Source organism: Diabrotica undecimpunctata, chromosome 9 (genome assembly GCF_040954645.1).
Source record: "Diabrotica undecimpunctata isolate CICGRU chromosome 9, icDiaUnde3, whole genome shotgun sequence".
Taxonomy (NCBI): Eukaryota; Metazoa; Arthropoda; class Insecta; order Coleoptera; family Chrysomelidae; genus Diabrotica; species Diabrotica undecimpunctata.
Window position 1 is genome coordinate 46662595 of NC_092811.1, and position 27772 is coordinate 46690366.

The following is a 27772-nucleotide window of genomic DNA, read 5'->3' on the forward strand; positions in this document are numbered from 1 at the left end:
CAGCAGCCATTTTTGCCTTTTTTCTCATCTTCATTTGTTGAGCTCTAGTGGGGCGTTATTTGTAAATAAACAAAAATTATGTGTATGTGCTAAAAAGCAATTCTAGCGTACTAACAAGATCAGGAATTGTTTTTTGATCGAAACACCTTACAATTTTTTGAGCTTCCTCTCCCGGTGATTGACTTTTAAATTAATTTTATTTATATAGTTTATAAGAAGAGGGATTTAATTATATTATTTGTAGATTTGTACATATTTAAATTAAAAATTTGAATCATAATATTTTTTCTAAAAAGATTCATTTATTAAAAGTTAAAATAATATTTTATTTTCTTCAAAAAAATTTTATAAAACGCAAAAATTTAATGCTATTCTACGACCACGCGGCATCTTCATGTAAAAATATCTAAAGTTGCATTGTTGTACCACTCTTTCTTATTTTTAGTGTTTGGAAGATCAAATGTTGGAGCTGTGTTGGTTTTATTTTACTGTTTTAGAGCTTCCCTGGCGCAGTAATAGCGCTGACATGACCGGTCCCTGGTGGTACAAATACGAAACTAAAATCATGATCACCTTCTGAGTGTTTAGTATATAACTTTTGCCGAGCAAAAAGATGACAGTGAAAGATTCTTTCTATATGCGTCTACGTTTTTTGATATAATTATCATAACTAATCACGCTTCGGCATTTTTTAACTCCCTTAATCTTAAAAACAACTAAATAAAAGACCCAACAAACGATTTATTAGTACCTACAAGTGATTTTTCATCTATTAGATTAGTTTTTATTTAAAACATATGAGTTTTTCTTCAATAATAATTAGTCTGGAATTCAGCTAGCAGATGGCGCATACACAAAAAAATTTAATTGTTTTTTCTAATTTTTAATCCTAAAAACAACTAAATAGCCCACCCTACAAACGACTTGTTAGTTTTATATTAACCTACGAATTATTTGCCGTATATTAGATTAGTTTTTATTTAAAAATTGTAAAAAAATAATTAGGTTATTTTTAATACTAATTAGTCTAGCATTCGGCTAGGAGATGACGCACTCAGAATATTTTGTTTTTTTAATTATTTAATCCTAAAAACAACTAAATAATCGACCCTATAAACGATTGGTTATATTTATAATAATCTACAAACGATTTCTTATCTATTACATTAGAGTTTTTATGTAAAAATAAGTAATTTGTGTCGGCTAACGTCATGCCCAAATTTCATGAATTACCTATATGTGAACTTATTAAGTAATTGGTCTACAAAAAATGGACACATTACAATCATCTACCAACGACCTACAATCGAATACGATGTAGTATTATTATTAATCTTATCCGAATATTTGTCGACTCACCACATACAGGTTGAAGAAAGGTTTTTTACTACAGACACAACAATGCCATCGACTATCTTAGCATTCACAAACAAATTATTTTTGAAGTCACCATTTGCCAAGAACAAGGTTTTTTTGAAAATCTGAAACCTTATTTTGTGATAATCACTAACGCCCATTATTTTTTAAATTTACTAACCTGCTAAATTTCCCAACAGAAGCATAAAAGTGATTGAATTGAGCTTTAAATAAACATTGAATACAATCTAAACACTTTAGTTTAGGAACAATTTTATTATTAATAAATCCATAAATATAAAAAAAGGCTACAATATTTTTTTTTATGTCATACTAGTTTATTATTGTGTTTTTATTGCTTAGTTACACCTTAGACTCTTAGACACCTAAGACTAATTAATGCAAAAAGCAAAAAAAAGTAAAATTTGAAAAAAGTGAAAATCCCAATAATTTCGGAAAACAAAAGTTATTTAAAATTGTCAGATTTTCCTGAAAATGCGAAATTTGTGTCTGTCGTAGTGCCTCCGGGACTAATCAACAAAGACCTGCAACAAAATATAAACAAATAAAAAGTTATTCACAAATTTCGTATTAAAAATTCTCTAAGTCGAAAAAGACCTGAAAAGTAAAAATAATCCCAAGTTATTTTTATAGTAAAAATGTTTCAAAGTCCCAAAACAGTAAATAAATATCAGAAAAATAATCTATATTATATATATAATAATAATAAGTCATTTTTAACCTGTAAAAGAAATAAAATATTCGAAACATTTTCGAAGTCCCTAAAAGAGAAAATAATGTTAGCAAAATACGTCTAAATTATTTTCGGGCTGAAAATATTTCAGAGTCCCAAAAGATAAAATAAATATAAAATTATTATAATTTTTCCAAGTTAAATTAATAACCTAAGAGAGATACCTCAATTGTCTTTTTAATAAACATGAAACCCGCCAATTTTTAAATTGGGACCCACCCACCAACCAATCACGCCAAACCTAGGCTGTGCATTATAATGTCACGGTTCGTAGACTTACTACGGTTGCCTCTTCCGCCTAACCAATGAACATTAAGCCCGAAACTGTACTCTCGTGACGTAATTCTTCCCCTTCAACCAATCAACACTGCAATCGACCTGCCCTCTACATTCAGTTTCAATCGCGATTAAATGGGTTTTGTATTCTTATGTACTCTGGTGACGTAACTCAAGCATCCCCACCCCAGTGGGAAGAGGCAACCGTAGTAAGTTCACGCCACGTCTACGAACCGTGTTACGTGTTTTAATGTCATTTTTAAATTTTTAATGTATTCGTAGTCTGATCTATGGTAGTCTGCTGAGCTGGCAGCTGGCGTGTGTACTTTGACTTTGGTATGGTAAAATACTAAAATAGTTGGTGTCGAACGCTTGAATTTATATTTGACCACATTAAATGTATCGTCGACGACAACTAAGGAATGTAAGTACTATGCTTAGTTCATAACTACGTTTTAATCCTACTCTTAATTTTTCTTTATAATTTGTTTTAACTATATATATTTAACAATCATAGCTAGTTATAGCGGACACACATAGTAATAACAAAGAATATAGACGCTTATAAAGAATATATAAGCGTCTATATTCTTTGGAAATAAATCCAGACTGAATACATTTCTAAATATTTATGATAAAATTATAATTGATCTGCAGGTTGACACACTTGTTTGTGGGGTTAAATGTATAATTTTAGAGGCCATACTATTTTATTTGTTAAATCAGGATAACTAAATTGCATTTGTGATTAATACATACTTCTGTTGGAATTGTTTTACACCCCTTTAGAAAAAGTTAAAATTCACTAAACAATATAATTATACAGTATTTAAAACTTCCTTTTTCGTTTTTGTTTACAATCCTAACTCTATTCTTTCAGTAACTTTTATTACTTAAATAAGGTAAAAATTACACCCAATTTTCATTAACTACAACCAATTTCTATTCCATATAAAATATATTAGAGAAACTTAAATCATTTTGTTATAACAGTATTATTTGCAAACTTCAAAAATGACATCTTGTAAATTATTTCATATTAAATTTTATATTGTCATGAAGAATTTTCATTTAGTTTATTTCTTATATAATTCTGTTTTCTTATACTGTCGGCCCAATTGTAAAATCATCTAACTCACTTATTTCTAATTATACAGGAGACACAAAAAACTTGCTCCTTAAAAACTTATAGAAAGTTTTTTTGTGGATTTTTTTAAATTGTTTGCAATGTTACAGAATGTCTTTAAATAAGATTTAACAGACATTAATATTGTGTACAAGAGGGATTATTTGGAGTAGTATGTTTTGATAATTAAGATGTCTGGAGTTATAAGGTGATTTACTTTCAGAGTAATCTTCTTCTTCTCGTGCCACTCCTAGCGGAGATTGGAAATCATCATGGCCACTGCGACTTTGTTAGCAGCGCGCCTAAAAAGTTCAATCGAACTACACCCGAACCATTCACGTAGATTCAGAGTAATAAATTTTGCTTAATGAAATTACTGGAGTTATGTGTTTTATTGGTAGGAGTTGGGTGATTAGATACATACTTGTACCTTCTAACTGAAGTTACATGGCTTATGCATACTAGATTAATAGTAAAATTGTACTTCATTGGTAATAATGAGCTATTTAAATTGAAACATTTCTTTTATTATTTTTATTTTTGGCATACAAAGTGTTTTTCCATACAAAATCGCTACATATAAATAAGAACACTTAGGAACTGTAAACTGAAGAACAATCAATGTATGAATCTACATTTTTAACATTTCAAAGAAACTAACAATACTTTTTAGTTTAAATACAAAAACTGAACAAAATAAAAAATACTTAAACAAAACTAACCTTGATTTTAAAAATGAGCTACATGATTTTAAAAATAGTTACTATTTCCTATTCTCGTTTACACTTCAGTTGATAGGTTATCGGAAAATGGATGGAAATCCTTGGGTACTTAGCTTTAGTTCTTGAAGGTGGTTAAATTTTTCTCCTGGTATCTTTTGCCTGGCTTTATATAATTGAGGAAGTTAAAGTTAGTAACATTATTACCTTGGTCAGAATCAGTTTTTAATTTACTTGAATTTCTAGTTGATTTCCTTTGAGCCCCTTTTTTTCTGTATCAGGCATAATAAGCTCTTCATAGCTATCTTGGTAATTTAATTTGAAATAAATCTTGCCTTCAGTAAAATATTTAAGGCATCTGATGTCAGTTACCTTGGCAACTTTATTCCCAGGTCTTATAGATTTGTACTTCATGCCTTGTTGAAATCTTTAAAAAAAGAATAGTCTAAATATTTCACTTGATATAACCTGCTGGAGCATTGATCTTTATTTTTAATATGTCTTTCAATAATATATCTTTTAATTGTATGTAAGGCCCTTTTCAAGAGTTTTTTGTTCAATTGTCACCTTATGTTTTATTGCAAGATTTAACAATACATTTGATAATGTAGCACATCTGTTTTGATATCTACAAAATGTCACTGTAAATTATAAATTTCTTAGGAATATCAGCAGAACTATTATCAGAGAGAACTTTGTTTTCAAGAAAATCGAAAAGTATGCTTGAAAATTCGTTTGATGTTAGTTTACCTTCACTCTCATTCCATAAAATACAATAACCTTCTTTACTTAGCAAAATAAAAATACTAAAGTTGTGAACGGAAACTTTGCATCTATAATAAAGTGTGGATGCATTTGACTTTGGAAATAGTAGTAAATGTGATATTGATAGTCTTCTTCACTTATATGTTTCATTGAATACGCCCTAAACAAATTGCACTGCTCCTTTTTGGGTTGAAATATAGCTAGATTTAAATTTTCAAAAGACTTGTGCTCGTAATTTCGTACTGTAGTGCTCGTAAATCACACTTTTTGAGGCCCAAATAGGTTCTAGATATAGTTTAGTTGACGATTTACGACAATAGTGTGATTCTATTATTGATAATGACAAAAAAAAACTCTTAAGATAGATAGATAGATATAATTTATTCATCCACAAAATTTACACAATTCTTCCAAAAAAAAAAAATGTATAAATCGTATCAGACTAGTCAAAATTTTAGTACAAAAGAGTACAATATATAGTAAAAGTACACATGATTAAAATAAAACAGTGATTACAATAAAATAAATAAGAAATAAAAGTTACAAATACAAATTTAGAACTATTGTTGCAAAAATGTTAAAAATTTAAAAATCAATCAACACTGTAGATTGTGTTGTCCATTAAAAATGAATATAAAGTTTGGCGAAAACCTTTATATGAAGAATTACTGAGAGTTAATATATTGACTATTTTATTGTAACATTTTATTCCAATATATTCAGGTGCATGATACACCTAATCTAGGGAAAGGTTGTCGGAAATTTGATTTACCTCTAGTATCATGTGAGTGAATGTCCTCATTTCTGTCAAACTTGAGCTTGTTTTTCTCAGTGTGCAATAATAATTGGAAAATTAAAAGGCTCGGTAGTGTTAAAATATTAGACTTCTTAAATAATGGCTTGCAACCATCTGAAAATGGAACGCCATACATACTTCTTAAAACTTTCTTTTGAGCTATAAATGCCCATTAAAAATGAGCTGAGCAACCCCAAAATATTAAGCTATACTGAAGTACAGACTGGACTAAACTAAAGTAAATCATTTGCAATATATCAAATGAAACAGTTTCTCTTAAATTACGCATTATAATGCTACATGTACTTAATTTTGCTGATACATGATTTACGTGAGTTTCCCATGTAAGTTTATGCTTTAGTGTTACCCCCAAAAATTTCGTTGTAGTATAACTTTCTACTGATTTGCTGTCCACATGTAAATAAAAGTCAGAATTTGGAGTTAAGTTTTTTAGTAAGAAACGCATAAAATGTGTTTTTGTTACGTTGAGCTTGAGTCCACTATTTTTTCAATATGTGCTAAATTCAGCAGATGCAACATTGGTATTTTCCATCAGTTGTATGGGTTCACTGTGAGACATGAGAATATTGGTATCATCAGCATACTGAACAATTTTATCTGGCATTGAACAAAACGTGTTTAGGTCACTTACAAATATAATGAAAAATAAAGGCCCCAGTATTGAGCCTTGAGGTACACCCATCGTACATTGAAGTGGCCTCGACGTTACATTTTCCACTGTGACTACTTGAGTTCTATTACTTAGATAAGATAGGGCCCATTTGTATGGTATACCACATACTCCAATACCCTGCAATTTCTGTAATAAGAGTTCACAATCAACTGTATCAAATGCATGACCAAGGTCATAAAAAAGACACATTTAATTTATCATTTAATGCTTTATAAATAAATTGAAGACAGTCAGAAATAGCAGTATTTGTAGATTTCTTTTTTCTAAACGCATTTTGAATAACAGGAAGAATTTTAAAATGTTCTAAATAATCTGTTAATCTTTTTGCATAGGCTGCTTCAAATATTTTAGAGAACTCACTTGACACACAAATCAGCCTATATTTTTAAAAATAGGGATTCCTTTCGATTCCTTTATATCTGGAAATATTCCGCATGTAAATGATTCATTTATGAGATAGGATAGTGGTGAAGCTATATAAGTGGCAACATGTTTCAACGCTTTTCCATCAATTTCGTCTACCCCTGCAGCTGTTTGAGAAGCAGTTTTTAATACAATAGATATAACTTGTTTTTCAGTGGTTGGTGATAAAAACAAACTTGAATTGAATTGGTCAATTTGTACGGTACAGTTAACAACTGATAATTCATTATTTTTTACAGCATTAATAAAATAATTGTTGATTTGATCAGCTTTTTGATAATTTTGTAAGTCATTGTTGTTACTAAAAGATATTAAATTTTGATTTGATTGACAGTTTTTACCTCTATTTTTATTAAAATTTTTCCAACTTTCCTTCATTACATTATTACTATTTCTAAATTGATTATCATATTGTTCCTTTTTATGTTTTTTAACAATTTTTTGATATTCTTGTTTAAATTTCTTGTATCGTTCCAAATACTGTGGGTTATTGAGTTGTTTTCTTAATCCATTCATCTGACAAAATTGATCATGCAAACCTTTAATATGAGGTGCAAACCATGTTTTTTGTTTTGGTCTGGTAGTTACTTTATGTTTTAAGACAGTAGTATTATAATAATAAAGAAAGTATCATAAAATATTGAAAATTTTTCTTCAAAACTACTAGCCACATATAGATCACTCCAATCAATATTAGCTAAAATATTTTGAAAAGTTATTAAGTTAGCATCGCATAAGTTTCTGGTAAAAACAGTTTGAGGATTTTTTCCAGTAACTTTCATATTAAAAGCACATAATTGATAAGTATGATCTGATAGAAATGTGTCACATACACTCACCTTTTGAACACCTAAATTGGAAAAAAGTTGTCAATACATGTTGAAGAATTTTTAGTAATTCTAGTAGGTACATTTATGTGAAATTTAATGTTATATTCTAAAAATAAGTTTATTAAAATATTTTTCTGATTGCTATTTTCTAAAAAATTAATATTAAAATCTCCACATAAAAATCATTATTGTTATAAATACTCTGCAACAATAGTTCTAACTTCGTAATAGAAGTATTAAAATTCACACTAAAAGGAGGTCTATAGTCACCTGCAACAAAAACAAAGAAGAAAGTTAGCTCAAGCGGACTTCAAGAGTTTTAAACTTACTGTAAAATTATAGCAATTCAGCCTTGACTTATAAAAAAAGCCGATGTTTGTCCCATTGGCACAGGTAAGACTGCTTGCAAATCATAAATAGCTAATTGTATCTCATTGCTTTTGGCCTTCTCCTTGTCCTCGTTTTTCTCTGTCCTACTTAGTGCTTTTTCTTCTTGATATTTTTGAAAATTTTCTTCCAGCTTTGCCTTCTCTTCATCTGTCGCATTTTTGTAACCTTCACATTGATCGCATTGATCTTTTTTAGACAAGAAAAATCCAATATTAAATTCTGTATTTAATAGGCGTGCGTATGTGTCGTAGTTTGCAGCTGCCAGGTTAGCAGAAGACCGTTCTAAGGAGTAATGTCTATGCATTTCTGCTATAGATAAACCGCCTTCGATGAATTCCCTGTTGGTGTCACTTCTTATGTAGTGGCTCTCAATTCTAGGAACTGAATTTATGTGAGCTCTAATTGATTTCAAAATTTCAGGATGAGTTTTTTTGCGGTTATCATGTTTCCCTCTATTATCTGCAGGTGCCATGCCGGTCCCAGTCAACTTAGTTTTGATAACAGTACGGATAGTCCTCTCTGTTATTCCCAACGTATTGATAAGGAACTTTTTGCACACACGAATTTTCTGGTCATTGTTCATTAGATAGAAACCACAATTCGGATTTCTAGGTTCTTGGGCAGAGATCTGACGGTACTTTAGAACGAGTTTTTCAATACACGAATTTAAAAAATCCCGTTGTCTTTGCAACGAGCCCAATTCCCAGTAATTCTTGAACACCTGAGCTCTCCAATCTTCTAAAAATTTTTTAGAGCAAGAGAGGACACATTTATCCGTACATGAAACACCCATATTTCGAGCTTCGACGGGTTTTCCTGTTCTCGATGTGTAAGCTTTCCCTGAATTTTTTAAAATTTTTGCTTTTACTTTTAACCAATTGCTTGCATTACGTGTCCTTTTTTTAGGTTTCCTTGTTAAAGGTTCTTCAGGGGGTATTTCATCCAGCAATTGTTGGTTCACAGATACTTGCGCAATGGCTGTCGATGACCCAGAACTTGAAGATTCATCGTTGCTCATTGGTTCGTAATTGTCGTCTGAGCCTGAGGAAAAATCTGAACAAATTTCAAAACTGCTGCTAGGAGGTTCAGGGGCTGCTGTTGATGATACCCTTTTTATCACCGATCTTGTAGAGTTAGTTCTTTGAATAACATAAAAATTTGTTCCTTCAGTTTCATGTGTGACATTCAGATCACATTGAGAGGTTGAAGGCTGTGGCACTAAGTTGCTGCAAGTTCTTGTAAGATCTTGTTGTGGTTACATCAGGTTGCTAATCGGCGTGGTTGTGAGTTTGCGTTGTGATGTTGATAAATGTGGCTCCTCATTGCTAACCGAAGGTGATGTGCGGCACAGTGTTTGCGGATCATTCAATGAGGTATCATTATTCTTCTCCATTACATTATCTTTCGTTTCATTTTCACGAACAAGGAGTAAAATCTTCTTTGTTCAAGAGTTCATTTTCAGCTAAAAACAAAGAATGTATTGCTAACAAAAAGACATACTTAAGGACCTCTCTAGTGAATTTTACATTTTTCAGACCAAGGTATGCAACATTAAACACACTTGTTTTGACAGGCCACCACCCGTAGTTAAAGTTTCTCATAAATTTTAATGCGTAACTTGTTTATAGATAAGGGGTTTCTCGTTTTCAAGGGTCGTTTTTATCTGGTTTCCCGCTGTGTTCATGTAAGCCGGTAGTAAATCATCGGTAAGCTAAATTGAAATCGAACATTTTGCATCACAAGTTGCCTAACTTTTAAATTTTTAATTAAACTTATCGTCATTATCATTACGTATTAATAGAAAACAACATGTCAGCGGCCTAGATCTTAAAGTCCTCAATCTTATGTCATAAAATCGTGACAATTGATGCCATAGCAAACGAAAAAAACGTAAAATTGAAAAAACACATTTTATTAAAAAAAAATATAGAGATTTAAAAAAAAATGTCAGCGGCCTAGAGTTTTATAATACCTATAATCTGAGATATCATCCGCTCCTTACATGTTAAAATTGTGCAAAAACAAAACGTTAAAATACGGTCCAATGCTTTAAGATAGGCGCTAAAATTCACTATAGAGAGGAGCCTTAATAGTATCCCTGCTGTCGACTAATTCATAGATCGTCAGATAATGACATATTTTGCTGACTGCTGCTGATTTTTTCTTTTCTGGGATTTTAACCACTGAAAATTATGTCAGTGTTTAGTCAATATTTGATTAAAATTAATCAGATGTTTAAATCACCTCTCAAAATTAATGACGTTTAATCTGGACCACCCTGTAAATGTTAATGTATAGTACAAGTCCGGTCGCTAAATTTTCATTTTTTAAGCTGAACAGTGACAATTTTTAGTGGTTAAAATCCCAGAAAAGAGAAAATCATTCAGCAAAATCTGTCATTATCTGACGGTCTATCAGTTTGACAATGACGTTAACAACAGTTATGAAGTAAATAAAGCTTATTAACAGGTTCAATAACGACGAAAAGTACAATTAAGTCACACAATTGAAATAAGACCCTAAATAAACAATGACACAAAGTACACTTACGTCGTTGTTGCACTGGAATCTTGATCGAAGTGGTTCAAATTGCACCAAATCTTCCAATTGCGTCGTTGTTCCACTGGACACTAACACAGATTCACTAACGTCAAGGACTGAACTGAATCATGTGGCACTGTTCTTCCGAAACTACGCCACAAACATCAAATATTTCTACAACGACGTAACTTCCTCTAGCGGCCATAAGAGCAACTACATTTGCGTCGTTGTTTTCCGATGTGTGTTACATATTTTTGAGAACAGGGACGTATTTAACTGCAATTACCATATTTTTGCAGTTACGTCATTGTTCTTCTGGAACGGCGATATCTAATTTTACAATTATACTATTATACTAATCAAAATTAGATTTTTATTTCTCTTAATAACATATTCAGCTTGTTTTAATTCCTTTTTTTTTAATCTTATATAATTTGGGATATTAGACTAGGATACGAGATCTCGGAGACTGTTAGACAGGTGGACCTCGGATAGACTTAGGGCTTTGCACAAAGGGAAAAAGAAAAAAACATAGGTTATAAACTTAATCTAATACATAAAATATGTTTATACAAAATTTGATAAATATTACAATCTTCTGAACTTAATAATTGGGTTAGGTTATATGGTTTGGTGATTTTGGGTATTTTAGTTATTTCTTCACTTAATACTTTTACTTCATTACTTATTTTAGAACAGCCTAATATCATGTGCTCTGTTGTACCTTCTTCTCCGGATGGACAATTAGGAGAATCACTTAATTTTATTTTATATTTATACTGCGGAGTTAAAACATGGTTGAACCTTAATCTGCACAATACAGAGAAAAATCGCTTGCTTCCCGACAGTCTTGAGAACCAAGATTGGCTAGGAGGCTATGTTTTTATAAAATTTTCCTTTTTGACTGCTTCTATACATTTCTCTCCATTCTGTTAGTAATATGGGCTTTACGTGGCAAGCAATTTCATTGTGAGGACATGTATACCTTAAATATTCTCCTGTTCTACTTCCTATTTTAGCTTCTTCTTCTACTTCTTCATTTCCTTTTATTCCACAATGCCCTTTAATCCAAACAAGTGATACATTAATTTTTTGAGATTGTAGTTCATGAAGTTTAGTAATTATTTTGGTAAAAATATAATTACTATTGACCTGGTGGATATTTTTTATTTTGATAACAGCACTTTTACTAGCTTAGTGGTTAAACTGCATCCTTTTTTAGGTAACACCTTGACCAAAGAGAAGAGATGTGAAGATTGTAAGTCAAAGCTCTCCACTGCATAAAATCTATCAAAAAGATGCTTCTGGTGTACAGGATCGATTTTGCCGTGGCATTTCTGTTTAAAATTACAGGGAACATCTGTATTTAAGACTGTTTTAGCAGTTAAAGCACAATGCAATTTAAAATGGGCGTATCACTTACTTCTCTACACTGCTTCCGTCAGACCTACGTAAGTAACTCCCTAATTTGAAATCTACAGTGTTAACTTGTTTCGATCTTTACTCAGTGGCGCCGGCCGACGGGTAGTTTAATGACAACAAATGCATTATTCTCCATTCAATTAAGTTTTAGATTGATTATCGTAGATAATATTTTAAAAAGATTTATCACATTTTTAATTTATATGTCTTAGCTAAATATACTATTCAATAAAAATTATTGAAACGTGACTGCAAAAACATCGTGGTGTTTATTTATAATAAATTTAAAATAACATAACAAACAATTTCGCAGTTATAGCTTAAAAATTATCTCATGAAGTTATTTATTTGTTAGAGAAAACTGATATGAACCTAGTAAAAATTAAACAAAAAATATTTTATCTATAAAAAATTGGTACCTGCAAAACCATCATAATAGTAAAGTCCATTTCCATCATATTGATAACACATTATGTATGCAAATCCCTAAACTGTTGATACGGGTGACTCAATGAAAAATAGATATTTGTCAACAAGTTTACAGAAGTATATAGGAAAATAATTTTAAATTGAGTATGACCACCAGGTATAAAGGTTGAAGCAGAATAGAATACAATAGAATAGAATAGAATACAAAATGTAAGATGTTTATTTTATTGGTTATATATAAAATAATTTGTGGCCGTAACAGGGGCCGATTTGTAAAAAAATGAATATTATTATAATCAAATTCCATTTCGATTCACTGCTTTCTTCAGAATCTAAGGAATCTTCAACTCCAATGTTAATTATTACCGGTTCCAGCATTGCATCAGTCATATTATCCAAATTCCACATTTTATTTTCTTCCTTGCGAGCATGACTAACAGCATTTTTCCAATTTTCTGGAGTTACTTTTGATAAGGAATGTTCTAATAATTGTTGTAAGTCTTCTAATTTAAAATTTTTGTTGTTGCGTCCGACTTCACCCTTTACTTGAGACCATATATTTTCTATCGGATTCAGATCACAGTGGTATGGGGGTAAACGTAAAATAATTACATCACAGTTTAATGCCATTTCATCAATTATATATTTTTTATAAGCTGCTTTATGTTGCCTTACAATAGGTAATAATTCCTTTTTTGTCGAATTCTCCTTGTACTCAATTGCGTGTTTATCCAACCATTCGATTATCTCTCTTTTTTCCATGCCGTTGTTGGCAATTTTTCTGCTAGTCTTGAATGGTAACTAGCATTATCCATGACTATGACAGATTTTTTTGGAATTAAATCCAACATTTGCTCAAAATATTCTTCAAAAACGTCAGCAGTCATTTCCTCGTGGAAATTTTTGGTTGGTTTTGAGGCAAAACTTAATAATCCACCATTGACAAAACCGTATTCGTTTCCAATATGGGTTATTATGAGTCTGCGTCCTTTTCCAACGGGAATATTGTTTATTCCAGTAGATACACCTTTAATGAATGCCTGACGGGAACTTTTCACATTTGTATCAACCCATAGATATGGTACAGTATGACCTTCATTTAGCCAAGTCTCGTCCAAATAAAAAATTGTTTTCCCTTCTTCTCGGTACTTTTTAATAGTTCTTAGATAATCTCGTCTCCAACATACAATGTAATCTTTTTCAATTAAAACGGATTTTCTTCTATTCTTTTGCCAACGAAATCCCATCTCTCTCAATAGTCCCCATAATTTCTTGTTGCTTGTGATTGGTAACTCTTCGTTTTCTCTAATGAATGTTTGGATTTTGTCCAATGTTGGAAATTCTTTGTTAAAAAAAAAAAAAAAATGAGTGGACGCTGCGTCTTATCATGATTTTATGTATTTCTTCAATTTCCAAGGGTTTACTCCCTCCACTCTTCTTGGGAGATGAAACAGTTCCTCCTTTTCTTTCTTTTAGGAATCTATAAATTGTTTTCTTCAACCCCTGTCATATTTGAACACATGTTAACGATTTCACGAACATTACTTAAAGGGCGTTGATGTACAAGTGCATCGTGTACATTTAATATTATATTTTTCTCTCTTAGACTGAAGGCACCTTTAAAACTACACTTAACCGGGATAAAACCTGTTGTCGACGTCATTTTTAAATGCAAATAACAAAATATCGACACCAAAAACGTAGGTAGGTAAGACATGAACAATGTACATCTACAAACTAAATGGAAGATGCAAACAATTTCTAATTTATATTATTGGCATAAGCTGTAATGTGGCATAAAAACTACTTAAACTATCATTAGTGAAGCCTTATCAGTAATTCCAGGTAATCGTTCAAAGAAGGTATTCTTTTTGTGTCAGGCTATAACTTGTATAGAAAACAATAATCACCTTTAAATTACTGTTTACATTAATTTATTTCGTGAAACATTGAATTCTCTCGTTAATCACCCGTGTATAATTAACAATAATCGTGTGGCATATATACCGACGTTTTTTACGCACAAAAAAGGTATAGTGAGATTAGTGGACACTTATTTTACAGAAGATTTTTTAAAAGATAATGAATTGTTGATGGCATCTTAAAATATTAATTTTTTTTATTTATTTCAAAACAAGTATAGGGTGACGCCTATGGTTTTTTGACCTGTTGAGGATTTGCATACATAATGTGCTATCAATATGATGGAAAAGGACTATAAATGTATTTATCTGGCAAGTATTTCGAGGCGACGCACTGTGAGGAAAAAGTTCTCTGAATGGAATATACATTATTTTAATATATTTATAGGTTGCAGGAACATAAGAAAAGTATCCAATTGATGAATAAAACACAAATCGTGGATAATTTTCTGTCTTATTTTAAAACACCCTGTTTTGTATTTTATTCTGAAGAAGAAAGTAATCTGAAAATGCTTTTGTTTTTAACTACTTAAAATCCTCCTCCTCAGTCCTAATCCCTTTTGGGATGTGGTGACACCATCAGGCCTTTACAGTTTTTTCACGATTTCTCTCCATCCTTCTCTGTCCTGGGCTAGTTGTTCGGCTTCATGTAACCCTTGGTTAATCAGTATTTTTGTTTGATCTACCCAGCGGCTTGGAGATCTTCCCCTAGGTCTCTTTCCTTCAACTCTACCCTCGACTACCAGCTTTTCCATCATACTTAAAATACGTGGCAACATATTTTCAATATAAAATTTTTTCAATTTTGGCAATATTTGCTTCCAAAATTCCGGCTCGGTTTCTATCTGTAATTGGAAAATATTTATTAGTTGGTGTAGTTTAGTATGTGCAGGTATCAGTATTAAGTATACGATAAATAATGATACATAAATAATAATAATAGTAATCATAAAAATATTGTTTGAATATCTTAAAAATTCTGACATGAAAAAAAAGTTTCTAATACGTTTATAAACTAATATAAATATGTACCTTATCAACAATAAAACCCATAGGTTTCCAAACAATAAAGTAGCAATATTTTTTCTGAGCTATTGCTAGCTGTCCTTGAACTTAATAAAAATAATTATCGGTGTGTTTTAATTTAAAAGTATTTTCTTCGCGTGTTAGGTATTTAATTTTTTTTAATTTAACAGCTTCAATTGGGGACAACTTACAACATCTACGATATGATCATCATCAATAATGCCATCCGGACTCGCTACAAGAAACCGATTTTCTGCAGAAATGAATAATCTACATTCGCGTACGTTTAAATTATATTTTGCTTCAAATTCCAGTTTGGTAATTGTCTCATGATCTTGTCCCCACCTTGTAGCAGCAGATCCATGAAAATCTGAAAACAATATTTTTTTGTGGTGTTTGCAGGATTTGTAGATTTCCTCAATTTGCATACAATTCCAAAATTAGAGGCTGTCAAACGATTGTGCCTGTATTCTTTCCACAAAAAATTTGTAGATTGGCCCCTGGTAGATTGTTCTATTTTTGCAATCTCCCCATTCCAATAAGGATTCCAAAAAACTCTCTTGCTTGTTGGTATTTCTATATCTAATGCACCGTAATTTTTATCAGCTGGTGCAATTTTTCTTTATTTCTGGGTGTAATGCTCTACGCAGTCTTCTTTTGTTCCCTACTCTTTTGATTTGATCTATGTATTTGTTTGTATATTTTCCTGGACTTTTCATGGTCATTTTCTTATCATCATTATCAGTGGTGCTACAGCTCTAGTTGAGCCTTGACCTTCCCCAGTCTATTTCGCCAGTCGTTTCTGTTCATCGCCAACCGTTGCCAATTTGCCGCGCCGATTATTCCTTGCGTCCTCGTCCACACCGTCCCTCCATCTCAGTCGTGGTCTGCCTCTACTCCTATTTCCCACTGGGACCGATAATAGAGTTCGTTTGGGTGGGTAATTTTCATTTGCTCTTGACACATGTCCAGCCCATCTAAACCTACCTATTTTTATGAAGGATATTACATCTCTACCATTTACTATTTTTTTATACTTCTCGTACAATTCGAAATTATATCGCCTTCTCCAAATACCATTCTCACAGAATGCGCCCATTATTCTTCTTAGTATCTTCCTTTCGAAGACGAGCAGAAGATTTGCGTCTGTTTTGGAGATTGTCCATGTTTCTGACCCATATGTCAGCACTGGTAGGATGAGTGTTCTATATATTATTAGTTTGGTTTTCTGGCTTAAATTTCTGTTTTTTAGCTGCTTGCTTAGTCCAAAATAACATTTGTTTGCTAGCAGTACCCTCCGTTTTACTTCTTCAGATGTGTCATTATCGTTTGTTATGAGAGAACCCAAATATGTAAACTTATTTACTACCTCAAAATTATATTGGTCTATACTGAAGTTTTCTTCGGCGTTTCTAGCTCTATCTCTGTTATTTGGAATAGATGCTAACATTTTGGTTTTTTCCTCGTTTATTTTAAGGCCCATATTTTGTGCGGCTGTCAAGAAGGTGGAAGTCATCTCTTTAAGTCCTCGTGTAGTACGTGCGATCAAATCCAGATCGTCAGCGTAAGCCATAATCTGCGTTGATTTATTAAAGATTGTTCCCCTATTGTGTAACTCGGCATCTCTTATAGTCTTTTCTAACGCTATATTAAAGAGAAGGCACGCCAGCGCGTCTCCCTGCCGTAACCCTGCATATGTTTCAAACGCTTGTGACATATCGCCTTGTATTTGCACTCTGCAGATCACTTTACTCATAGTTGTTTTTACGAGCCTTATTAATTTATGGGGAATGTTAAGTTCATTCATGGCTTCGTATAATTTACCTCTTAGGACGCTATCATACGCTGACTTAAAGTCCACAAAGAGATGGAACGTGTCAATATTAAATTCATTGGTTTTTTCTAAGATTTGACGTAGCACAAACATCTGGTCAATTGTTGACCTACCTGGCCTAAAACCGCTTTGATACTCACCAAGGATTTCTTCCACGTACGTACTTAAACGGCTGTACGGGGTGTTGGAGAATATTTTGTACATTGTATTCAGAAGAGTTATACCCCTATAATTTTTACATTCCAACAAATCTCCCTTTTTGTGCAGTGGACATATGATTCCAGTGCACCATTCCTCTGGCATTTGTTCTTCTTCCCAGACTTTGACTATTATGTTGTGAATTTGGTGCATAATGCTGTTACCTCCATGTTTGATGAGCTATGCGGGGCTACAATCCACTCCTGGGGACTTGCTATTTTTGAGTCGTGTGGTCATTTTCTTATGTAGGTCACTAAAGTAATGTTCTCTTTCATTAAATGATATCGCTGCAGCTTTACACCGTGTATCGTAGCTACCTCTCAAAACAAAATTAATTCTTTTACCCCCCAACAAACTTTGAAATCTATTTCGTTTTCTTTGGATCCTTGACAAAAATATTGATCGCAGTTTGTATGTTGTCCAAAGACATGGTACGGACAATTTTTTATGTTTTTTATTAAGTTTTTCATTTGAATTTCTATACTATTTGTTTCATTTCTTCTGTAGGCTATCGCTGTTTTGATTCCTAGTCTTAATCTCAGTATATTACTAGACAAACGTTTTCTTAGTTCTGGCGCCACAGGTTTCATTTTAGTTGAATTTTTTTTGCTGCCAAATCTCTTAATTTACTGCAATAATTGCGTAAAGGTGATTTATGCATTCAATTTTTTTTATTAAAAAATTTGGACCATATGGTTTTTTAATGCATAATGAATTATATACACTACTATCTCCATCACCTACTGACTGTATGTATTTTAATCGATGCATCTCCACACTTCTTTAAAACCTTTAACTATTATATCAGTTTCCATGGAAGTGGATGATCCTTCCCAATTTTTAGAACATGTATGGGATTTAACTGTTTCATTTTTTGTTGCAGCTCTCGCGCATATAATACAGTATTTATTTCTTGTAGCAACAAATAAAATCTTACCAGTTTTGGCACCGACTATGCAAGCCTAAAAAACAAAATATATAGAAAGATTGTCTATCTTGTCAATACAACACACTTACTACACCTGAAGAAGCATCGTAGTTTACTTTATACGATCTTTTGAACCAAGCACCATCAGCTATAACGGTTATTAACCCATTTCCGTCGGAATCTACTTCACCAATTTCTTTGGCTAAAGCTAATTCCTCCCGTCCAGCCTCTTCTATGGAATCACAAAGTGTTTGGCAGATGATATCTGCAACTGTCTCTGTATGTGTTGCATACTGCCTGCAGGACATCACAGGTATATTTAATGCAACGTGTTGCTGCTGTATGTCTGAATAACCAGACCCGGTGGATATAGTAGCCATCACTTGTGCTACATTCAAGTTCAGTGAATTGTTACCAGAATCCTCTGTTGCTATCTCCTTTTCAATATTGCACATTTTACATTTAACAGTCAATGTACTTATCAATCCGTCCATTTTTTCTTTGATAATCTCCATATAAGAAACGTTGCATGAAAATGAAGAACTTATAACTTATACCACTAAACTAACATATTACTTAAACATACCCGTAAACTAAAAAAATTCAATGTTTTCAAAATAAATAAGAATACTAAGCAAGTTGATGAAGAAAATACAATAATGAATAACTGAAAATGGATTCTAATTCAAGCGAACTAACTGACCGTACGTTCATGAGATTTGACGTCACGAAGGCGATAATGATGAAACTATGCGCCAATGATGAGTAACACGTCACAAGTTGTGTGACTTCTTACTTTCAAAACCAGTTGGCTGCTTCATATACACACACTCTGGTAGGTCACCATATAGGAATGCAGTCTACATCAAAATTAGCAAGTCTAAGGTCCTTTTCCACTGCTAACGATAGCAAAATCCGGACAGAGTCATACCGCACAACCGGCGCGAAAGTGTCTTCATAGTCTATTCCACGTTCTTGCATAAAACCGCGTGCAACCAGACGTGCTTTATAACGAACATGATTACCGTCTGAGTCAGTCTTAACACGATAAACCCACTTATTGTCTATCACTTTTGCACCATTGGACAATTTCACCAAGTTCCATGTGTTATTAAACTTGAGGGCATATATTTCCTCCTGCATTGCTTGTTGCCACTTGCTAGAGTCCTCACACTTTATTGCACTGTCATAACTTATGGGTTCAACTATGTCACACTAGTTTGCTACACCATAATAGTCAGGCTTAGACAGTGTATTTCTGTTGCGTAGCTGTCTATCACTAACATTATCATCATTGGCACTATAGAACAGATTACAATCAAAATCCTCATCATCACGATCTGTTGCTCGAGACCTACTACCTTGTGACATGTATAAACTCTCTTCATTGTCACTTTCTTGAATATCGTACATATCATCATTGTCTCTTTTTTCATTATCATCTAAGAGTTCAAATTTTAATCTAAAGATTTCCTTCTTATTTTTAATTGTTTCATCTTCATTAAAATTTACATTGCAGCTCACTTCAATTCTTCTCTTCTCACAATCCCAAAGTCTATAATTTGATGAATATCCATCATATCCAACGAACAATAATTTTCTTGATTTTGAATCTGGAATTTTGAATTTTGAACTTCTTACGAAACTGTGATGGTATCAACATAAATATCAACATGGCAGTAAGCTATACTGCCAAAAACTCTGATGTGCTTTAGATCTGGTTTTCTCCCAAACCACTTTTCATATGGAGTCATGTTTTGTACTTGACTTGAAGCTGTTCGATTAAGAACATATACAGCAGTATTTACAGCTTCGGTCCGCAATTCTTGTGACACATTTTTGTTGATAAGCATAGTTCTTGCACTTTCAACAATTGTCCGTAACTGCCTCTCACTGCGGCCATTTTGTTGAGGTGTATAAGGAGCTGAACATTCATGTAATATACCATTCTTCCTGATAAATTCCTGAAAGTCATTATTGATATATTCTCCTTTACCTTTATCACTTCTTAAAATCTTAATCTTATTGCCAGTTTGATTTTCAATCAGTATTTTAAAATCTTTAAACTTGTTGAGAACATCTGACTTGTGCTTTAGAAAATAAACACTGCTGTAACCGCTACAATCATCTTTAAATAAAACAAAATATTTTGATCCACTTGGAGAAGAAATGTTTACTGGTCCACATACATCTGTGTGAATCATTTCATCTGGTTTGTCTGATCTGCTTCCTGTAAGACTTTTATGGAACTTTCTTGACTGCTTCCCATACTGGCATGTCGCACAGAAAAATTCTTCTTTGTCATCAACTCTCATATTGTCTATCAAATTAACTGTTTTCTTAATTGTAGTGAAGTTGATATGCCCTAGGCGATCATGTCATAACTTTATTGATGATTTGCAAGCTAAATTACATTCTACAATAGGCTTAACTCTAAATTGCATGACCCACAGATTATCTCTACCTACTCCAACACATGAAATGTTTCCATTTGGCTCTAGAAATTGACACCTGTTTTTATGAGAATGATAGGTAAAGTTTTTATCTGTCATAGCTCCCATTGAAAATAAGCTGTGACTAAGTTCAGGAATGTATAGGACATTATTTATAGTACGATCATACTACTCACCTTGGACAAATGCCTGTATTTCAATAACACCTTTACCTTCTGCAGGAATCAGCTTGTCGTTTGCTATTCTAGCAAACAGGTTCAGATAGAGATTCTAATTTTGAAAACAACAATTTTTCACCAGTCATGTGTAGGCTTGCTCCTGAATCACATATCCACTCACTTTTATTTACACTGGAGGTTGACAAGTACATGGAAGAAATATCACATATATAAGCTGAACTTGATGCTAAATTACTTCCTGATGACTTGATTTTATCTTCATTTTTGGAATCATGTATTTTCTTTCTACACTCTCTAACCCAATGTCCCTTGCGTTTACAATAATTACAGGTGGAATTCTTCTTTAAGTCCTGTATATTTGTTATCTTTTTACTGGTGGCTTCCAGTTTACTTTGTAAAGCCTCTACTTGTAAAGCAAGACGGGATATTTCAGAGTCATTATTATTCATTCTAGTTTCTTCTTTAAGCAATCTTGCTGCTAAATTTTCGAAAGTGTGCTGATCACTAGTTACAGAGTCCCAGGCTGTACGAAAGGCATTAAATCTAGGAGGTAAACTATTAATTACTTTGGAACAAACAGCACTATTACTCATAGTTTCTTTAACATCTTTTAACTTTCTAACTAATAGTTCTATTGTTGATATATGCTCTGCAACTTTTGCATTCTCATGCATTTTATATTCATAAAATTTTTGCCATAGCAACTCTCCAGATATTTCTGTCTTTTGTTCGTGTATTGTGATCAGTCTTGACTACATTTCTGAAGCATTTTCGCAATTTATCAAATGTTGTATTTGATCTTGACATATAGTGGATAACAAAATTACCTGTGCTTTTGAATTTTTGTCATCCCATTCTTTCCAGTCATTTTCACAGCTGAAGTCATTTTTGCACTTCACTAAATGTTTATTTTATAATTGTACGACTCGAAAGTAACGAAAACTAAACACGGGACCACTCACGACTCGAACGTGAAACAACTAAACTTTTTACCACACCGGTGCGAACGACAGACTAGCTTTCAAATTTCGTAATACCATGTCTGGGCAACCATAACCTGATAAATAAAATAACTATACTGTCCATGTAATAAAAAGTTTATTAAACAATAATTATTAGCCTGAGAATATTAATTAAACACATGTGTAACCGTTATTACATTAGAGAACATAGACATAACCTTAAAACTTAATTCTTCTTTTTCTTATATCTTGAATATTACATTAGTGCGGGACCTTATATTAACATTTTGCATTAATTTTTAAATGTTTCTATCATATATTTCTTCTGTGTCTGGCTATGATGCAGATATCATCTGCAAATGCTGGTTTGCAGCCTTGATTTTTTTAATTACATTTTTTAATATCCATGCCTCAGCTCTAATAATCATCATTACGGCTCAACAAGCTTGTTTAGGTTTTGGCCTGTTTCAGATTTCTTCTCCATTCTGAATTGTTTTACGGTGTTTTTTCTCCAATTTTTTATATCTAAGGTTGTTATATCATTTTCTATCTCTACTCCTTATGGGTAGAAGGGAATTGTGTAGATGATTTCTTATTATTTTTCCTATTGGCACATGTTGGCTTATTTTTTCTTCCATTCTTCTTTCCACATGCTCTATTCCAATGCAGCTTTCCCATTTAAATAAATGTTATAATATCTGCATCCTGGTATATTTTCTATAGTTCAGTTATATCTTCTTTTCCAAACTCCATTTTCTTTGGTGCCTTTGTATGTGTTACAAGATTTTTCTTTCAAATGTAGCTAATAATCTTTCCACACTTTTAGAAAGTGTACAGATTTCTGAACCATATGTGAACCAGTTTTAATAGGTTTTTGTATATTTGGAATTTTGTTTTTCTTGACAATATCTGATCCAAGTTGCTTAATTGTGCTATAAATGTTACCATAAAATATGGTAACATTTTTTGGCAATGGATATTCTCCTCTTCACTTCCCCTACAACATTGTTATCAGATGTAACTAAGGATGTGTGTGTGTGTGTGTGTGTGTGTGTGTGTGTGTGTGTGTGTGTGTGTGTGTGTGTGTGTGTGTGTGTGTGTGTGTGTGTGTGTGTGTGTGTGTGTGTGTGTGTGTGTGTGTGTGTGTGTGTGTGTGTGTGTGTGTGTGTGTGTGTGTGTGTGTGTGTGTGTGTGTGTGTGTGTGTGTGTGTGTGTGTGTGTGTGTGTGTGTGTGTGTGTGTGTGTGTGTGTGTGTGTGTGTGTGTGTGTGTGTGTGTGTGTGTGTGTGTGTGTGTGTGTGTGTGTGTGTGTGTGTGTGTGTGTGTGTGTGTGTGTGTGTGTGTGTGTGTGTGTGTGTGTGTGTGTGTGTGTGTGTGTGTGTGTGTGTGTGTGTGTGTGTGTGTGTGTGTGTGTGTGTGTGTGTGTGTGTGTGTGTGTGTGTGTGTGTGTGTGTGTGTGTGTGTGTGTGTGTGTGTGTGTGTGTGTGTGTGTGTGTGTGTGTGTGTGTGTGTGTGTGTGTGTGTGTGTGTGTGTGTGTGTGTGTGTGTGTGTGTGTGTGTGTGTGTGTGTGTGTGTGTGTGTGTGTGTGTGTGTGTGTGTGTGTGTGTGTGTGTGTGTGTGTGTGTGTGTGTGTGTGTGTGTGTGTGTGTGTGTGTGTGTGTGTGTGTGTGTGTGTGTGTGTGTGTGTGTGTGTGTGTGTGTGTGTGTGTGTGTGTGTGTGTGTGTGTGTGTGTGTGTGTGTGTGTGTGTGTGTGTGTGTGTGTGTGTGTGTGTGTGTGTGTGTGTGTGTGTGTGTGTGTGTGTGTGTGTGTGTGTGTGTGTGTGTGTGTGTGTGTGTGTGTGTGTGTGTGTGTGTGTGTGTGTGTGTGTGTGTGTGTGTGTGTGTGTGTGTGTGTGTGTGTGTGTGTGTGTGTGTGTGTGTGTGTGTGTGTGTGTGTGTGTGTGTGTGTGTGTGTGTGTGTGTGTGTGTGTGTGTGTGTGTGTGTGTGTGTGTGTGTGTGTGTGTGTGTGTGTGTGTGTGTGTGTGTGTGTGTGTGTGTGTGTGTGTGTGTGTGTGTGTGTGTGTGTGTGTGTGTGTGTGTGTGTGTGTGTGTGTGTGTGTGTGTGTGTGTGTGTGTGTGTGTGTGTGTGTGTGTGTGTGTGTGTGTGTGTGTGTGTGTGTGTGTGTGTGTGTGTGTGTGTGTGTGTGTGTGTGTGTGTGTGTGTGTGTGTGTGTGTGTGTGTGTGTGTGTGTGTGTGTGTGTGTGTGTGTGTGTGTGTGTGTGTGTGTGTGTGTGTGTGTGTGTGTGTGTGTGTGTGTGTGTGTGTGTGTGTGTGTGTGTGTGTGTGTGTGTGTGTGTGTGTGTGTGTGTGTGTGTGTGTGTGTGTGTGTGTGTGTGTGTGTGTGTGTGTGTGTGTGTGTGTGTGTGTGTGTGTGTGTGTGTGTGTGTGTGTGTGTGTGTGTGTGTGTGTGTGTGTGTGTGTGTGTGTGTGTGTGTGTGTGTGTGTGTGTGTGTGTGTGTGTGTGTGTGTGTGTGTGTGTGTGTGTGTGTGTGTGTGTGTGTGTGTGTTTGGTGAGTTGGCTTGGAAACTAGTCCTTTAGCCACAGAATTGTAATGTAAGATATTAGTTTTTAAATAATGTAACCAACTTTAAATAAAAAGTTACATATTAGTTCGTATACTTCTCTACTATCTAAGGAGAGTAAATGGGTGATGTTTATGGGAGTCTGAATTTTAAGTTCTGATAGTTTTGAATACAGCTGATCTGTTTCATACCTATGTTTATCGCACTTAAAAAGAATATGGTTGATGTCACATTGTGATATATTATCGCATGAGCATACCCCAGAAGGGATAATATTTAACTTAGCCAAGTGAGCTGGGAATGCACCGTGATTAGTTTTCAGTCGAGTAATTGTGGCTGTCAACTTCTTTGGCATTGCATATTTGAAAATATAGTCAACATCTTGTGGTAGGGTAGGGTGGATAAATGTGGTAACTAAGGATGCTAAGTATTAAAGTTTTTTACCCCTCAATATTGTATTCTTATATTCCTAGATTCTGTAGCTGCCTTATTACTGCCTTTTTACTTACATGTACATATATATTTTGTTTTGGACTAATTGATTTTAATGCCACTATTTTGTGCAGTTCGTTCTATTTGATTGAATGCCTCTATTATTTCTCTTATTGTCCTTATGTTTAACATGCTAGTATTTGCACACTTTTATTAATTATTGTTCCTCAAGGAACGATATTTTTCATAACCATATTTCTTCCCATATTTCTCATAACTTAATTGCTGTTATCAAGGAATCTTGTTCTGGGTCTTCCTCTTCTTCTCTGACCATTGGGTCTATCACAAAGTGTTTTTGTCAGTTGTATGAAGAATTCTGTTTATATTGTCATATGTACTGTTGAAGTCATGATGTGTAGATGTTAAATTCACTTGTTTTTTTGTTCTATATTGTTTTCTGTCTGCAGAAGCCATATTAGTATTTGCCAACTATGTTTTCAGCGTTTTTAAGCCTTTCATCAATAAAATTGGACATTTGTATACTGCTTTCAATTGCATGATTTCACTCTGCTGGCAACTGCTCATTCAACCACACCGTTGGTAATTTTACTACTGCTGTTCTAATTTCAGATATCGTTGGTGGACTATTTTCCCTGTTGTCTGCTTGGTCTAATAGTACATCGTTTGCTTCTACCCTACCCGTCTCAAGGTTTTCCTTAAAATGTTCTGTCCATTTTCTGTGTATTTTTTGTTGTTCTGTTAATATATTATGCTCCTTATCTCTACACATCCTTGTTCTCATTTTGAATTATTTTCTGTTGACTTCTTATTCTTGTAGTTCTTGCACTTCCTTATTCATGTTTTCTCTATTTTTTCTTCAGTCAATTTTCTTCTTTACATAGTTGTTTATATTCCTGGTCTGCTGCTTCAGTCTCCTGTTGCGTCAGTAAATAGTCTGTTTTCTTTCTGTTTGATATTTTATTTTATTTATATTCTCTTTTTTTCTTGGTATCCTTGACTCCTAAGTCCATTTAATTATATTGAAAATGTATAGCCTTAAATTGTGTTCACTCTTTTCAAATTAAGATGCACATTAGGAGTGGCTTCAATACTCAATATTGTTTATTCATGTTGAAAATATAAAGTCTTACACACCTCAAATATGTACAAAAGATTAAAATTAAAATTATTTTGTAAATATTCGTGAATTGAATAAAAGGAAATTTTATCAATATTTTTTTAATATTATTTTCAAATTCCTTTTCAGACAAGTTTCTGATATTTTCAGGCAGAACATTTTATTGCCCAATACTCTAGTCCATTTTGACACCTTTTCAAATACCAATATGCGGGTATCATATTCTGTTTTTGTCTAGTATTGTAACCATGCTGATCCTTGTGACCTCTATAAGGATTGGTACTCCTCTTCATGAATTTTCTAAGTGCTGATACAGTAAGAATTCCCAATCTTTCATAAGCCTAACAGCAGCCTTACCTAAATCCCAAACCAGCCAGGACCCTCACTGTCTTTCTTTTTGCAGACCAAATACCCTGTGAGTTTCAGCTACATGGCCACAGACAAGGAGAGAGTATGAAGGATGTGAGTGGACTATGGAGTGATATGTAGTACATTGACGCATTTTGAAAGATTTCTCAAAATAAAGAGACTTATTTCTTATTACTTTTGCATAAGTTAATAATATGTGGACCCAATGTAATTTTGGCTCCAAAAGAACTCCTAAAATCCAATCTCGCTGACTCCAGCATTCATATCACCCACATCTCCCATTGTGAAAAATCAGTTCTTTAATTTTATTGTTACTCAGAACCAACCTATTTGTAGTAAACCATTGCTCAGTCATCTGCCATGCCACCATAGAACCCCCAGCACATCTTTAATATTATCAGCTACAAAGACCACCACAGTGTCATCTACAGAGTTTATATTTAGCCTTATATTCCATGTTTGGAAGATTGTGTATATAAATCAAAAATAAAATAGGGCACAGTATTGAATCCTATTGTACTCCATTATTTAACACACTCTCTGACGATAACACTCCACCAACCCTCACAACCTGTATCCTATCTTTAAGATATGATTTTATAAGCTCAATACTCTCGGAACAAAAGTTATATTTTTCTGATCTCTGCAGTAGGATTTCATGACTGACCAAGTCAAAAAGTTAAATTGAAGCTTATGAAATGACTGTAATATATAAGGTTCAAAATATTGTATTTTTTATTCTTGCGAAAACTAAATTGACATTCAGAAAACATACCATTGTCCTCAAAGAAATCTTCTATTTGTAGTGCCATGCACTTTTCCACAATTTTCGAAATAATTGGCAGTAGTGAGACTGGCCGATAATTTTCTGGCAGGTTTGAGTCCCCTTTTTTGAATATTGGACAAATTATTGCTTTTTTAAAGACATGAAAAACATGTTCTTTGATGCAGATACTGTATACGTCTCATAAGATATATCCAACCTCACGCATGTGGCGTGTACCGATTGTGTTTGAAGAGGTGGACAGTGGCGTGATTATGCTTTTTATATAATTACGGCACCGAACGGTTAACGCTGCGCTACTGCGAGTGGATAATTATGTAAACAAGGCACTCGTATTAAGTCATTGTTAAACCAAGGAATTTTATTAATTTGATTGCCCCTTACCTTATACCTCTTCTCTAGGAAAGATTCCAAATAAGCTTCTTCCAGAACATTCACAAATCTGTTAAACTTCTCAGTCA

At 33.4% G+C, this 27772-nt stretch overlaps 1 long non-coding RNA gene across 1 annotated transcript in view; it reads left to right on the top strand.

Annotated features, from left to right (window-relative positions):
- Window positions 1-2614: 2614 nt before the first annotated feature.
- LOC140450062 (uncharacterized) overlaps window positions 2615-27772 on the top strand; it is a 28125-nt gene continuing 2967 nt past the window's right edge. Inside the window, exons 1-2 of the long non-coding RNA XR_011951941.1 lie at window positions 2615-2810; window positions 11893-12121. This is a non-coding gene — a long non-coding RNA (uncharacterized lncRNA). The remainder of the gene's footprint in view (window positions 2811-11892; window positions 12122-27772) is intronic.